This window comes from Mycteria americana, chromosome 9 (assembly GCF_035582795.1).
Source record: "Mycteria americana isolate JAX WOST 10 ecotype Jacksonville Zoo and Gardens chromosome 9, USCA_MyAme_1.0, whole genome shotgun sequence".
Taxonomy (NCBI): domain Eukaryota; kingdom Metazoa; phylum Chordata; class Aves; order Ciconiiformes; family Ciconiidae; genus Mycteria; species Mycteria americana.
The window spans coordinates 41,027,413-41,043,718 of NC_134373.1; the positions used below are offsets into that span (position 1 = coordinate 41,027,413).

The 16,306-nt window shown below is 38.4% G+C and overlaps 2 long non-coding RNA genes across 2 annotated transcripts in view; both read right to left on the bottom strand.

Moving 5' to 3' along the window:
• Nucleotides 1-3,314: 3,314 nt before the first annotated feature.
• Nucleotides 3,315-7,139, bottom strand: LOC142414729 (uncharacterized). Its single transcript, XR_012777199.1, has 3 exons — nucleotides 6,758-7,139; nucleotides 4,309-4,366; nucleotides 3,315-3,538 (listed from the first exon to the last, which is right to left on the bottom strand). It is a non-coding gene; the product is annotated as an uncharacterized LOC142414729 (long non-coding RNA).
• An 8,077-nt stretch (nucleotides 7,140-15,216) lies between these two features.
• LOC142414722 (uncharacterized) overlaps nucleotides 15,217-16,306 on the bottom strand; it is a 360,090-nt gene continuing 359,000 nt past the window's right edge. Inside the window, exon 16 of the long non-coding RNA XR_012777194.1 lies at nucleotides 15,217-15,489. This is a non-coding gene — a long non-coding RNA (uncharacterized LOC142414722). The remainder of the gene's footprint in view (nucleotides 15,490-16,306) is intronic.

The window sequence follows — 16,306 nt, forward strand, 5'->3', positions numbered from 1 at the left end:
TTCTCTCTTACAGACTGTACATACCTGCCTGGGAGGCTCTCTGTGCGCCTTTTCCGTCTGATCTATGACGCCAGCCCCAAATGCTTGACAGGTGACGGATGCTCCTCGGTTTCCAGAGGACCATAATGGATATTGGTACTGAAATAACTGATCTGGACAGACAAGCTAGTAATGGGATTAATTCAAATGGCAATTCAGGCCCAGTTTAATCAAATGCTGCATGGATGTGCTATAGATCAAGCATTTAATTCTGGTGTTAGAGCCTCCACCAACCCAGGGAGCCTCTCCTTTAGTCCACATGGGCGACCCCTGCCCAGGCCACCACCAGGCACCCTCCAGACCCAGAGATTTCCCTTCTCCCACCTGCCATAAGCACATGGTCCTCCAGGAAATGTTCACGCATATCACATCAGACTCTGACAAGCTGAGCAATTTTATATTTTCCAGTACTCCATTTCTTTCCAACTGTATGGATGCTGACGACGGTACAATAATAAAAAACAACCAACCAAACAAACAAACAAAAAAACCCCAAAACAGCCCCAAACCAACAAACCATACAAAGTAAACTAAAAGCTTTGTCCAGGTTGGCCCAGCAGGAAAAACATCTGTGATAAGGAGAACATTTGGAGACTTGTGTAGCACCCAGAAAACATAGAGCTAGGCTATATGGGGAGGGCATGAGGCAACGCAAGCATTTACTTACTTTAAAAAAGAATTTATTAGCCCAGTCTTGCCCCTGTGGCCTTTGAGAGACTCAATAACGAGCTTGTCTCCTTCTGCATCACCCTGCTCTTCCACCTAGGAAAGACGGGCAGGGGCTGGCGGATACCTCCCCCGTGCTGATCAATAACCTGCTTCCACTGCGGGAAGCCCACAGGAGGACACACGGGCAAGAGCAGAATTTCTGCATTTTCAGTAATATTTATTCTCAGTATTCTTCTCTGAGAATCTTTATTCCATCTCGTATGGGATATTTAAAATAACAGAATAATGGAAATCAAATAAATATACTGAAAGTACATAGTGAGACAAATTTTGTTGTTGGAATTTTTGTTTTGTTGCATTTTTAAATAATTCGCTTTGTCCTAATCTGCTATGTTAGTGTTTGCCTTTATACCAATATGTTCTTGTATATCTGGAGCTCTTTCATAATTTTACATCTTTCTACATCAAGCCTGCCCAAAACCAAGATCACTTCTAACTTAAAGTGCTCCTAAAAATTTGAAGTGCTCTATTAATTTTAAATTGCTCTACATCATGTCTGCTTAGAATCCCAACTGCTTTTTCACGCAAAAAATATTAAACTATAAAACGCACATCTGCAACATAACAGCTACCCAGCTTTTTTTGATTTCAAACATCAACTTTCTCTCCTTTTTCTTTATCTTTGAAAGAAAAGAATGCTCTGGGAGGAAAATAATAGAACGACTCATCACACGTTTTATTGCGAGCCTCCCTCTATTGAAAACCTTTTAGGTATGTCACAGGACTAAATATATTTTATGTCTGCCAATTGGTAGCACATAGCCCAGCCCATTAACCCATTGACCTCAATAAATTATGATTTCCTAGCAAGAGCAGTATCGCTAGAAGATTGACACATCACCAAATGCGCGCTGAGGGTTAACAATACTCCCCAGGATTTTTACAAGATGACTTCTGATCTGAGACTTCTGTCTTGCAGGCAGTTCTTTCGAAAACGCAAACAAAAAAATGTTTTTAAAGCCTTTGGTGTTTTTAGAAATCTGACTTTATCCTCAGCAACGAGAAAAAAATGGTATCGTTTCCAGCTGAGCCCCTGTCACATTATCTGCAGAACAACAAAGACACCGCGCAACACCAGCACAGCCTTCCCCGTGGTGGACCTTTGCCAACGCAAACCTTTGCTGCGGCACTGCGCGCTCGTCTCCTGCTGCGAGGTCGCTCAGAGACGTCTCTCTGCTTCCCTTTGCTCACATCGCTGTTTCCATGGAGCAATACTCTCACCTGACCCTTAAAGGTCTATGCAATCCGGTCCCGGCTAGTGATCGCTGGCTATCTCCTACCACCTCCGTCTTCTCTTTGATGTTTTTAAATGGATGTTGTTAAAAGGAACTTGTTGAGCGAAAGACAAAAAAACTCTATTGACTGAAAAGATAGGACTGACTCAATATAGCAGTGTACTTTGGCGGCCAGGCTGATTTTTAGGAAAAATTTTCAAACTGAAGGCCTATCGTTTCTTCCTCTTGCATAGCAACTCAAGCACTAACAAGTGGATTCACTGTCAAAGTCATTTTACTTGTGCTACTGTATCTGAAGTACATTGTATTAATCTATCAAAGGGTCACTGATCCTTTAGTGAGTGACCATAAATATACACAAATACAAAAAGAACATGCTCTGAATATCCCATGTATCATGCACTTTCGGATCCATATATATTTGCTACTTTGCCATGCAGATATAAAAGCATCTGAGTGATGTGATGAAGCAGTAACCCTTCCCGGCTACCACGCTTTATCACAGGAGTAACTTGGGAGGTGCTGATTATTTACACCCGGTCTATCACAATAAGCTGCTCTTGGGATATTTTCCGAGTAACAAATTCAAGCAAAGTTTCTTGACTTTAAATTAGAGCTTGGTCTCTACATACACTCTGCTCTTCAGAGCATCTCTAGTACCAAAGCAGGCGTGTTCCTGCTAGGGACAGGGACTTTTGGTCCAGAGGGGCAGGTCACCTCTCATCCAACATCAGGTGGTACATTCCCAGCTAACAGAGGAGGCACCCCCTGCCTTGACCGAATTCCAGTTTCATTTCTGATTTGGTTGGATGTCATATTCTTCCCTGTCCCATTTCACACAGCCTGGAGCTGAGGTAACCCCAACTGCATCCGTGTGCTTCTCTGTAGGGGAGCAGCAGCAGGTTGTTACTGATGCACACAAGACTCGCACCTTGAAACAGGACGTGATTCTTTTTTCGGTACTTACTGTGACACCTTTTATCCCTTTAAAAAATTTCCTTTTTACAGCATCACAATGTAACTTGTATTATTGAATGCTGAATCCTATACTACTTGTGCATCCATACAAATTCATGGTGGGGTTTCTGCTCCTGAAGACTTTTGACACTCATTTTTTCTGTGTTTGAGCAATATCAGGTGAAACTTTTTCAGTCTTTAACCGGGCATACTAATCTAAGGGTAGCTAAATGTTTGTTTGCTCTACTTAAAAGACAATTTCTATGGAAAAGGTATTGAGGGTTTTGTCTCAAATGAGATTAGCAATTCATTATCTGCTGGATCACAACTTCATATCAAGGTAGAGGCAGCAGCTTTATTTACACAATGTAACATCTTGCAAATAGTAGGCATTAGACCAGAAACACTGCAACAAATCAATAGCCACAAAACTAGAGGGTGATCTTGGCTTTCAGTCTGGGAATTACATCTGCCCCAGCTGAGAAGGAGCCGGCCGCAGCCATCCATGCCACCTGCGACGGTGGAGCTGCCTCCTGCAGTGATTCACCACCTTCTGCAGGACAAATAAATGCTCCTACCTGTAAATGTGATCAAAACACCTTGTGTAAGTTTGTGTTACAACTTACAGCCATCTTGCATATTTCTTCTTCCTTACCTCTCAAGGAAGTTATGGGGAAGTTATGTTTTGGGAACATTATGGGAAAGTAAGCCTTTGTTAGCAGAAGCAGTGTGACGTTCCTGCGAATCCACCTTAGCTATAAAACCTCCACCAGTATTGCAATTTCTCTGCTCTGCAGTTCTTTATCAGGAAGCATTGAACTCAAATTTCCCCTTTATCCGACTGCACGCTATTTAAAACAAAGTGGCTATAGCTGCCGTAACAAACCACCCATCTCTAGCCCATCCCCTGGGAAAGCCTTGTGCTAACTGAAATGTTCTCAGTCAGAGCCCAAGAGAGGCGAAAGTTTCCTGTACAAGCCATTGGTTCAATAGAATATTCGCTGGATGCAAAACATGTGGTTACATTGGGTTTTGTTAAGCAGTTTCCTAATAAAGGGCAATGCATGTTCAGCCTTCATAGTAACTCAGATGTGACACAAATAATACAGCAAATAATTACAATGACCTTTCGCTCACCTCAAATTTAAACAAAGGTTAAGCTGCCCTTTAGAAAAGTAAATATTTTCTGTAGTCAAATAAGTGTAGACACCTTTAGAAACAAGGATATATTGCCAAACTAAACTAAACTGAAAATGGTTACACTAGAATAATTTGAAAACATAAAGGATGCAGAGCTGCTCAGCAGAAGCAGCAGCCGGGCATCCTGGCATCGCAGCCGGTCCCTTACCTTACAAAACTCCCCGGCTGATCTCCATATGTTTTCCAAGAACTGTTGCTTGAAATTGCTGTCCGGTCACAGCAGATAGGAGAGAGAAATATTAAAAATAAGAAAGTGCATAATCTCCTTGCCCCTTTAAGTCTGGTAAACAATTTATATTCAATTTCATACAACAGAACGGATCCACGGACCTTTAAGTAATTAAGAAACAGACACTGAGGCTTAAAAAATAAACTTAACGGAAAATCTCACATAGCGGCCAGGAAATGGCTCCTAGGTTTTATTTAGTTCTCATAGTCCAAGGTTTAGCTGTTAGCTAGATAAGAGCCAGGTGTGTTTTACACTTCTAATTTGTTTAGTCTGAAGCTGACTCAAACAGCGCTTTTTAACTACGAGTCTGCAACCGACTTTTACAATCTAAATCCAGGATGAACGGGTGTCATGTATATTCAGGGTCTCTAAATGAGAAGGATCACCTTTGGGGAAGGAAATTCTTCACTTATTCCTGGTGTGCTTGGGTTTTTTGGGGGGGAGGTGGTCAGGCATCATTCTGTTAGCTGTGTTAAGATGACCGGCAAAAAGTCGGTGTTGCCCAACCAGCCTCTCACATCTCACACCAAAGGCAAAAGGAAAAAACACACTGAAGGCCACTTCTGAGGATTTAGGGCCAAATAACATCTTTTTGCTGACCTGTCCAGTGAATGGATGAGAAATGCCCAAAGATGTCTGGTTTTCTGTTTTGACACGAGCGAGCCATGAATCCCCTCCGGACAGGCGAGGGGGAGGCGGCGGAGGGTGCGGAGGGAGCTGGGAGCCACAGGGAGATCTGTCGGGAGGAGACTCCGTCACCTCCGGGGACGCACGGGGATGGGGGTCCACGGCTGCAAAGCTGCAGCCAGGCATCACATTGGCAGGGGGAAATAGAGGTTATATAAAGCATGCACAGACGTTAAAATCTTGGATTCTTAATGTTTTGACCTTCAACCGCCTCTGACAATAAGAGAATTGCAAAATATTTGGTCAAGAATCACTTTATACATGAAAAACAATGGGGTAATTTATGGCAGTAACATTCATAATGCTCTAATACAGGGCAAATCATAAGAAAATAGACATAATATCCATCATTACCATTATAGTGTTGACTAACCTGACTTTCAGACTCTGACTGAGACTTCCAATCCTATCGGTATAAGTAACATTCAACTTTAACTGTACTTTCGTTTTGACAAGTATTAATCATGCCCTTCTCTGTTTGATCTACTAAAACAGATAGTCAATGAATTTACACCCTGTTACTTATTCATGAACAAGTTGTGCCCCTGAATTTTAACATGCTATGCCTTAAACTATTAGCTGTATATCTGCTTTATGTGATGTTCCTACATAAGCTGGCAGTCCATCAATTTAGTGTCCATACATTTCTTTGAAAGCTATATTATAATTAGAGCTTAGGTTAATACTATTCAGTAACCATAAAACAGACATAAAATAATTATAACTCATTTAGTGAAATTAGAAAAAGAGCAATTATTAGACTCCCATTGTGAGGCTTTGCTGTGAGGGACAGATAATCTATCTGCAAGATGTACTTTAAGAACACCATTTTGAAAGAAATAAACTAGATAAATTACTGTTTTGTTTTGGTTTAAAAAAAACTTAGACCAATAAATACAAGTTCAACAAACATAAAGGATGTGTGTAAGGGAAGTGAAAGTTCTACTGCAAGAAGAGAGATTAAAATATTTATATGATGTTTTCCTGACATTACCTCTGAGGATGTTGTGAAGCTAGATTTGTTAATATCTTCAAGGCATAAAATACTACAGTGGTGCGGACACAGGCCTATAAACTGTTACAATTAAACATGAGGATGTGCACAGTTTGCTCAGGAGGGAGTGGACTCACCGATGCTAATGTTTGCCTCAGCACAATTTGAGTACAGGATTTCTGGTAGCTTTAATGAAGTTTTCGTATATCAGGAAACCTGCATTTGAAATTGCCTGTTTCTCATTCTCCAAGCTCCTGGTACGCTGAGATATCCAGTTATATGGGAAGAAATTGTTGGGAACACACCTCCCTGGCTGAAATACAGCTTCGGACTGTATTGAGCTCACAATTTGCCCATTTTTTCCTTCTTTGGTTGGAGACTAGGATAGCAATCTTTCAGATGAATCAGCAACTGAAATAATGTCTCTTCCTGGTGGACTATTGTCCAGCTACTGTTCGCACAGATGCAAATCCCTCAACATCTGTTTTTCCAAGCCTTACAAGGACAGAACCCTCTTCAGATAAGAGGGATTTTTTCCTCCAAATAAAGTATCTTTGCATGTATGAATTGTGACTTTCTTTTTAGGTCTTTGGTCATATGGGTCTTTCTTTTTGGTACATTTTTAGTAATAGAAATTCACACATTGGTCAATCTATACCCGCCGTAAGGAAGTTCAACTTTCCTCACCTCAGAAGAGCTCCATAAAAGCCAAATGTTTCTTCTAGAGTTCCCATGAGAGGAAAAGGAGGACCTGAAAGAAAATGCTCCACGTGGAACTCAGAGCCCAACCCAAGAACGAGAGAGACCCAAGTCACAGGGAAATCAATGGGCTCAGTCACGATAATGCGTAAAACACACGGCTGTAGCACAGCTAAACAAAACAGAGCACAGAAAGTCTGCTACTGCTAACTGCTAACGTTAAAAACCATAATGAATTAAACACGAATTAGCTTTAAAGTGTCAGTAATTTATTCAAAGCAATACTACACTGATATTTCTCATTGCTTTTAGGGTCAGCCCATTTAAGATTCATATTTTCAGTCTTATCTCTCTAGTCGAGAGAGACAGAAAGAAGGCTCTACTATCAGGCTGATTTCAAAAGCTGGAGGTAAAAACATCAAATGTCACATAATATGGCAAAAATTTATCAATCTCTATTGAATTCTTTATTTCTTTAGAATAATTTCTCTAGAATGCTTTTGAACTTTCAAAGAATCCTATAAATTCCTCTCTACTTAATTTATAGCAATGCTAGAAATGAATCACAATTAAAATCAACCTATTTCATATTAACACGAAACCAAGAAAAAGCACATACAAAGGACTTATTTTTTAAAAAACGCATGTGTGATTCTGCTAAGACTTTTCTGTGTTTGTGTAAAGTCTTATTTATTGGTTTACACTGAAACATAATTTCTCATTAAATGAACCCTAGGAAACAGGAGTCTGATGAGAGAAATTCATCACTACCAACATTTGTAAAAGTGGAAAGGGTTATGTTATGCTTCCTGTTTAAATAGTTTAAAGGTACTGTTGTAACTGTAGAAATGGGGGAATGACCTGACTGCATCACTAATTGTACTTTCCAAGTGACTAGTAAATTCTCCTATGCTTCCTGTTAAACAAAACAAAAGACAAGTTCAGAGAGCTGGTACCTCTGACAGTTGTGAAAGACAGGAAAAAAATGAATGACATTCTCCAGAGAATATTTTTCTGTCACTTAAGCAGTTTACATATTTCTCTATTTTTACCGTATTTTTCTTCTTCTGATCACCAGGGATCGTATGTGAGTTTAGGGTCATTAGGGCTATGTCTAGTGCCAGACAGATTCTGCTACAGTCAGATTTTTATGATGACAGCATGAAATTTTTGGAATGCACTGGTGAGTTGTGTGACTATTGTTAGACTGCCATTAAAAAGAAAAAAAGTATATATATCTCCCCTTTCTTTTACTGCAGGCAAGCCCTTGATTTTAAATTTTGCAAAATATAGTAGGATTTCTTAGAAGAGATGAAAAAAGTAACAAGCAAGTTTAATAATTAGTATTCAAAAATATATTGCAACTGATTTTTTCCATTTCCATCAAGAGAGAGTGGGAGAAGATAAGATTTTTTCAGTGTTAAGAGGCAGGGAACAATAATTGGGAAAACGCAAAATGAAAAAGCAAATGAAGAATTTGACCTTTTTATTTAATTCTTTCGTTCCTTCTGTCTCCCTCCCCTTTCTTTTCAGTGTTTCAATCTGTTCTCCCCATCCTTGGGGAACACTGCTTGAACCTGCATTTGTGAATTATAAGCTCTCTGTACTGTACATAGCAGTTGTTAAGGATCAACTGATTAACCATTTTATAGAAGATTTAGAGGACTCATTCCAATTTTTACAACTCCATGTGGTTTTTAAATATTGTAATGTTTTCAACCAATATGTTTTCTGCCTCCCAGCTGTAAAACAATACCTATTGGCTTGGGGGGAGGGAATTTATTTTTATACAATTTTGTTACAATACAATTTTTTCATGCTACTAACAGTATCTTCTGGGAAAGAATAAAAAAGCCTCAAGAGGAAATACTGTGCTTTTCATTCTTCGCTCACTCACTTAGGTCAGTGAATTACAATAGTCCAACTATTAGGTATCGCAGTATACACTGAACAACATAGAAAGGGACAGATTATGGGATTCATGAATTCACTTGGTTTTGTTGGTTTAGCGAGACGTTTACATTCTTTCTTATATTTAATATCCTGTGTATTTTTTAATGGGAGAATAAAGGGCTCACATAAAATATGTCAAGCTGAAAAGACTTCTCTGCACGGGCACTTATAATTGTATTGTTGTACATGCAGTTTTGTATCAAGACACTAGGGACAACAGCCATGCGCCAAATTCATCCCCTCTGCAGCTTTTAGCAACAGTATTTTCTCTTGGGGTACGATGGGCCCCTTTACAATAACTCAAAAAGTTGCAGAGCAAAAGCTGGCAATTGACCTAACCAAAGCGAGAAGTGATTTTAACACTGGTGTATTGAGCTGGGGAGGTGTTCTGAGCACCTTAGCCTTTGTTTTCTAATGGCCCTGAAAGGAAAGCCTTTCCTTCGGGAAGTTCAGAAGTGTTTTCCTGTGCATTACATGGATCTAAAATTCTAAGGGGTGATTTTCAGTAGTGATTTTTAGATCTTTACTCCTTCTGCTCATCTCACTGCAATTGTTAAAGTCTTTCATCCCATCATGTTCCTACCATTGCTTCATCGGTACAAAGAATTTACCTATTTACAGAAATGGATGTGTATCACTACCACCATCACCGATAATGTTATAATATGATCACAATATAACAGTTAATACAATGTGAACTATAATGGCTGTAATTATAATTTTAGTTAATGTTATTTAATGTAATATAATAATGCTCTAACAAATATAATAACAAAAATAATACTTAAGGTCCTGAGAAGGAGCAAACATGCTGCTTTGGCTAATGTAAAATGTATACTTACCTATTGATTTCACAATAAAATCTAAATACTATCAAAGAGTACCAATTTACCTTACATGAACTAACCAGGCAGGAAAAATTTATATTGGTTTATCCTGCTTTCTCTGTGAGCTAAGCTAAAGTAAATAAATTCACATTTGCCGCAGAACACGTATGTGGGCATTCACTGCAGAGCCATCGATGCCCAGTTAACTCGTGTCTAAGCTCTAAATCAGGAAGGCATTTCTATGGGGCTTAATAGACCCTTCTAATTAGCACTGGAGCACCTTCATTTCACTATAAACAGAAGAGTGGCTAATTAAGACATGATCAAATACATGACCGGTTCTGGGATTCTGCGAGACACCAGCCCTCTGACTGAATATAGCTTGGAGTTACAAGCTACCAACTGAATTTACCTCTTGCTCTGATCCAGAAAAGAGACTCTCCTAAGGAACAGCCCGAAACCGAGGCATTCCGTTAGGATGCAGAAGACCCACGTTCAGATTCAAACCTGAACTACAGCAGGTCTCCTGCAGTTTTTAGATTAGGAAGAGCCTCTCCCCTCCGGACTCTCTTTGCACCACATGCTCCATCTGGTATCTGGAAACTTTTCCAGATGAAAATTCTTTGAAACTGGTATTAATTAATAATTTGGCTCCTGACAAAATAAAAGCCTTTACACAAATGGTACCCCATAAGCTCTACAAAATACTCCCCAGGGAGACAATGGGAGTTGTACAAGCCTTGCATATGTAAGGGAAGAACTTGGATCTGATATGTGCTAGCACTTGGACTTCTATGCCTATCACTTACAGATTTTTCTTTTTTCCTCTACATTAAATGGTGACATTTTCTTCCTAATATCATATTTCTCCAAGTGGAACTTGGAGGTTCCTGCATGTGCCAACCCAGAGGGCAGCACAGAGAGCAAAAGAAGAGTAAATCATACAGAGCTGCAACTAAAAGGGACAAGAGAATCTAGATATATTAGTTGACTAATACCTGTGAATCTTATAGAATCTGTGTAAAACATTTCACACTGGGATCTCTTCGTCCTTTCTGTGATACTCTGCTACCTCTAGAATATTACTGCACTACTTCTCCCAGCACTCACTAACTTAAATTTCCCATTACAGAAACACAGACTGCACAATCAATGCATTCTTAATTTTTTGCTGATGATGTTGTAAGCACCTGCTGCACCTTTCAGAGAAAAGCACTGAAAGCTGTTTTCTTATGCAACAATTTTTCTTATGCAATTTTCTTTTGCTACAAATTTCTTCTGTGTCCAATATCACAAATAATTTCTATCACACAATTTTTTACTCATACACTGTTCCTAATACTTTTACACTGCTAGGGATTCAACAATATTTAAACTTTTTGACTGCTGCATTTTCATATGTGTTAAAAAAAAGTTAACACGTATGCAAATGCAGCACATATGCAAAAAAAGTTAACTGAAAAACATCAAAACTTCAAGATACCATCCCGTGAGCTTCTGATTCAAAGCATCACCCACTCTGCTACAAAGATTTTCACAATAGATTTGGTGGGTTTGAACTTTCAGCTCCCTTGAAGTATGTGAAAGAAAACATCTCGTAAGGTGTACGTCAATTTGACACAAGCCAACTGCTACCAGGAACAGGTAAAGCTGCCTCGAGCTTGGAGGTGTACTCACAATCCAAGTCGTCTGCTTGATGGCTCCATTACTGCTTATTTATAAAGTATTTGCCACATATTTATGAAGGAGTTACATGATTATAGGGATCTTGAAATAGGAAGCACTGCCAAATTATATAGATATAAAAGTGAAATGAGAATCCAAACTGAGGTTGGGAGGTCTGCGTCTAAATATAACAAATACTGCAGAGGATTGGGCAACACAAGTGGTGTTTTCACAGTCAAAGGCATTGCCTGTCCTGTTTCTATCAGATAAATCACTCTTGTATTTCCCCCCTTCAAAACTAATCTATTGTGGTTTGCATAAAACTGAGCTCAGTGCTATGTCTTGCAGTTACTGTATCTCCAATGTCAAACTTCTATTAATCAGCTTGTTAGACATGGCTTAGATTGTACTTCAAATTTATTCACAATTTTCTCTGACTTTATCTGCAAGACTTGGTCCAATCCATATTATGTCTTACCTTTTGGCTGTTAACATTGATAGCATCTCTTTTTATTGGACTCTTGATGCCCACTGATGTTTTATGCATAATGATGCTCAAGTTTAATTGAGCTGTAAGCTTCAGTTTAATTATGAGCCTTCATGATACCTTCAGCACTTTTTCTTCTCTGATTACTGTAACTGGTTCTCTCTAACCCCTTTAAAATCCTTAATCTATTAAACCACTAGTAGACAAGTCATTTTTAGGAGAAAGTCTAATTAGACTATTGCAATTATCTTAATGCATCCTCAGTATTTAGGAAAAAAAAACCCAACCTGAGTGAAATGCACTTTGTGGAATATTCCAAACATTCACATTTAATGATCTGATTCACACTGCATGTGTCTTGTGCTTGAAATGAATTTATGTGGAGAAAGAGAAGTGAGACTCAAAGAAGTCATCTCTTTGGGTAAATTTCTGTTCATTAAATTTCCCACAGATTTTATAGCTGTGACTTTCAGACTTACTGTGCAATTCTGCTTCTTTCAGTGTATGAAATTTTGCTTCTTTCCGTTTCAGAGTCAAAGAAAGATGTAAAACATGGAAAAAATCATGGCAGATACATACAGATACATAAATTGCATTTCTTTTACACAATTCATTTACGGGTGTCTCTAATGTAATTTCAAAAAAACTCCACCAGGAAGTATTCACTAGATCAGTTTCACCAAAAGTTTGATGGTTTTTCATGGAGTTGGAATGATGGAAATTAAAATGATCCATATTCCGATAAAAATAATGAAGGAAACTAAGTCTGGACTCATATTTACTGCTTTTGTAAAACCAGATGTATCTCAAAAAATGGCACGTTTGATCCAGTCCATTCTTTCAAGTATAAATTCTTTCTATACTTTTTACATTTATAATTTTACATATTATATGCATAGCCCCTTCCTACTCACTACGAATAATTGGTACACACATAAAGTATTTTTCCTCACAGTTTTGAGCAGGATCCCGGGTGTCATTTGACTATCATACATTGTGAACGGCTAATGATAAGACGTGTTACTCACATTGGGATCCATAAGCGTTTTCTGGGATCAAGTTACTGCATTTACAATAAAAACCATCCGAAAAGAGACATGGAGCACTGGAGGTATGATTTTCCTGAGATGGCTCCAGGCCAACTGAAGGCAGCACCTTATTTATTGCAGAGTATATCACTCACCAAAAATTTATACTTCTTAAGTATACAGGCAATATTTAATCAATTTTGAATTATCTATAAAAATTAACACTTTACAATAAATTTCTTACCAAAAAAAAAGAAAATAAGTAAATTAAGTAGAAAGCACTAACACCTAAGTCCTTTTGGATCCGAATCCTATGGACTGTTACTGAACCTGAGATTCCTAGTTAGCTGACATACTTTAAAATGCTCCTTGAAAGTCTGAATATAAATATCAAAATAAGCCAATTACATATTATTCAAAAACCCAAAGAAGAGATATCTGACCTTGAAATTCTTTTGGTAAATCTTTTTTTTTTTTTTTTTCATTTTTCTCCTTTTAAAATTATCTAAGGATTCTTTTAAATTTTATAGCTATGCATCCAGGAATTAAACCCTCAAATAAAAAAGATGTCACACTAAGAAAAAAAAAACACAACAACCTAAGAAATGTGAGAGAGAGAGAGAGAGAGAGAGAGAGAGGAGGGAGCCGTACATTGTCTGGTTTTGTTCAGTCAGACTTGAAAATCAAATAAAGTCTAAGCTCTCTATTTTTCTATGTCTTAATGTTGTTTGTGTTAATAATGCACTGTGATTTATATTGGCGCATGCATTGTGAATGTGGAAAATAAAAATAAATTCATTTTAAAAATTAGAAGGGCAAGGTTCAGCATTAATGCTGACTTTTCTCTCTTTAGTTCCAATTTCCTTACTTCTCATATGCTTATGCATAACTTTAATGTTACACAAGTTGCATGCATGAAATAGTACTTTATTTAGTATATTGCTTTCCTCTTCAGGATTCGTCACTTGTTCCCTAATTTATATACTTGTTTTCTGCAACAGGGATCTTGATGGGGTTTTTTTTCCATTTCTTCACTTGATGACCATGTAATTATCTGCCTGTTTGGTTAAATTCCTGAATTTGGGATCAAATAAATTTCTTGCATATAAATGAACGTATCAAGTACAAGGAACATATCAATTCCAAATCAGTGATTTGTCTTCTTGCATTATAGGGTACTTTCTCTAAAGGCATCACTTTACATTACGCACTTCACCAAGTGCAAGACTGAGCTTGCAGTTCTTGAGATTGCTAAAATTTTCTGCTATGCCTATCCAATAGCATGATTTGCTGGAACAATCCTTATGGAGGACAATTGTGGTTGCCTAAGGAAATGCAGTATACAAAAGTTTACAGCTTATCAGCAAGTCGTGATTATGGTTTTTTCTTTATTAGAGAAAAGGGCTGATACATTTCCTTGTCTTTTCTGCTCCTGTTTTCTTTTTTCATTGAAGCTTTCTGCAACTTCAACACTGTAATTCAAAGTACTGGCCAATTGTGCCCAGAGTGAATTCATATTTTAATAAGAAACATATTTAAAATATTTAAAATCTATATGACCCTTCTTAACCAGCAATCTCATTTTATATCAGGGAAAGAGATATAATTTCTCATTTACAAAAGAAATGCTCCCCATTTCTCTTTCTTCCATCAAAGCAGTATATATGACTTTCTGTAATGTATTTATAGAGTTTGTATTGTACCATAATTTTTTAGGCAGGAGGCCTATTTTTGCTTCTTCCACATCCATGACACAGAACGCTAAATCCTACCGTGGGGCTACCCAGAGCGAGTTTCGGCAACGCTCAAAATGAGCCCAGACCAAGAGGAGAGCGAACAACGGTGGGCTGACAATTCTCAAAAGCAGAAGCACTTTTCTGCCAAAAACATTCACAGCTGCCTTCTCATTTCCTGGGAAAGTCAAGGTGTTCCCCTGGACCTACTTTACAGATTTGTGATTATGCAAGTATTCTGGTCTTCCTTTGTAATATATGCAGATCAATTCAGTCTTGTTAGTATTACCCCATCGTCATTCCTGCAGTCTCATGCCAGCCTCATCTGCGAGGGTCGGCAGCTCCTAGCAGCTAAATATGCCAGCATTCACAGCTGCTCTCACTTTGCGCGTCTCTCTCTGCAGCGGGGTAGTCCTTGTTTAGTGCTGTCTGCTGCTCGCTGGATGCCTATGCCCGTGCATACCAAATGCCGGGCAAAGAGGGACATCAGCAGTTGTCTTTCCTTCTACATGCTCGTTGCTCTTTGGGACGCCAAAGAATTTGCCTTGCTCCCCGGCATCACTACTAATCCTGACAAAAGCTAATTAATAAGCCTCCCCCACTACGCTGATAATGCTTTTGCACTCCCCGTTAATGCCGTTCACTAAAATTTGCCCCTTCACCACTTTTGCATTGACTGTACTCCAAAATCCAGCCCTGGAGTAGCCAATGTAATTTCCATTCTGTAGCCATTCTGGTTTTTAGTACTTAAAGCACCAGCTCAGACAATGCATAAAGAAGAGCTACAATCTGAATATTGCAACTTCCAGCACACAAAAAAGCAATATTCAGGTACTGAAATGTTATCATAGCTCAGATTAACCACTTGCAGGCTGCCAAATGTTTCTCATGCCTTTTTGTCTGGCCCGGGTCTTACCTTGCTGTATAGGTAGTTCACATCCATCATTATTCCACCTTTGGAAGAACCAGGCAGGAAAACATCCATCATCTTCTACTCCTCTCTATTTGCTACATCGATGTCACAAACCTGGGAAGGGTTTAAAAAGTCTTTCTGAAATTTTTTGAAGACATGTCTTCTTGGGGAGAGACTTACTAAGGTAAATCCATCTTAGTTATCCCCAGTAAAGGTTAAATTGTGCCTTGACCAGAAGGAAAATATAAAGTTCAGCCACTATTAGAGAAAATGGCATAAAGAACCCCAAAGTTTGGCAAATGCAAATACACACACTCAAATCCAGAGTAGAAACACAACACGGTTCTCTAATAATTAATCACAGGAACAATTCATATGGATCTCCTTCATTCAAGGTCTTTAAATCAATTCACAATACTTTTCTAAGAGGTTATGCTCTGGTTCAGCAGAAGATACATGCATGATGTAGAAATGGCTGAGATCTACAACTTTTATGCTACAGAAAATCAGCCTAGATATTTGCAAAAGTTTATTGTGCTATTACAAGTATGATATTCTGTGCATAAGAAAATATTTTAAGAAAATACCTAAGCTATAATGAGCAAAAGTAAAATGTTCCCATAAGATTAAAGAAACTGTATTTGCGGTTGACCGTAGTTTTTCAAAGAAGTGTGTTAGAGGAGATCAGTTCACACCACCAGCATGAGTGATGGTTGATATACCTGGAATGTGTGCCCTTTCCCAAACATTCTTATATCTCCATTAATATTTTGCCAAAAATGTGGGGTTTGACTAGGAACATAAATCTGTATGAATGAAATAAACTACCAATAATTCATAATGCTGACGGAATATGAGCCACTGTATCTAAAACCTGGAGAAAAATAAGATCAATAACTGGTTCGCTATGTGTTTAGCTGGCTTGCTAATG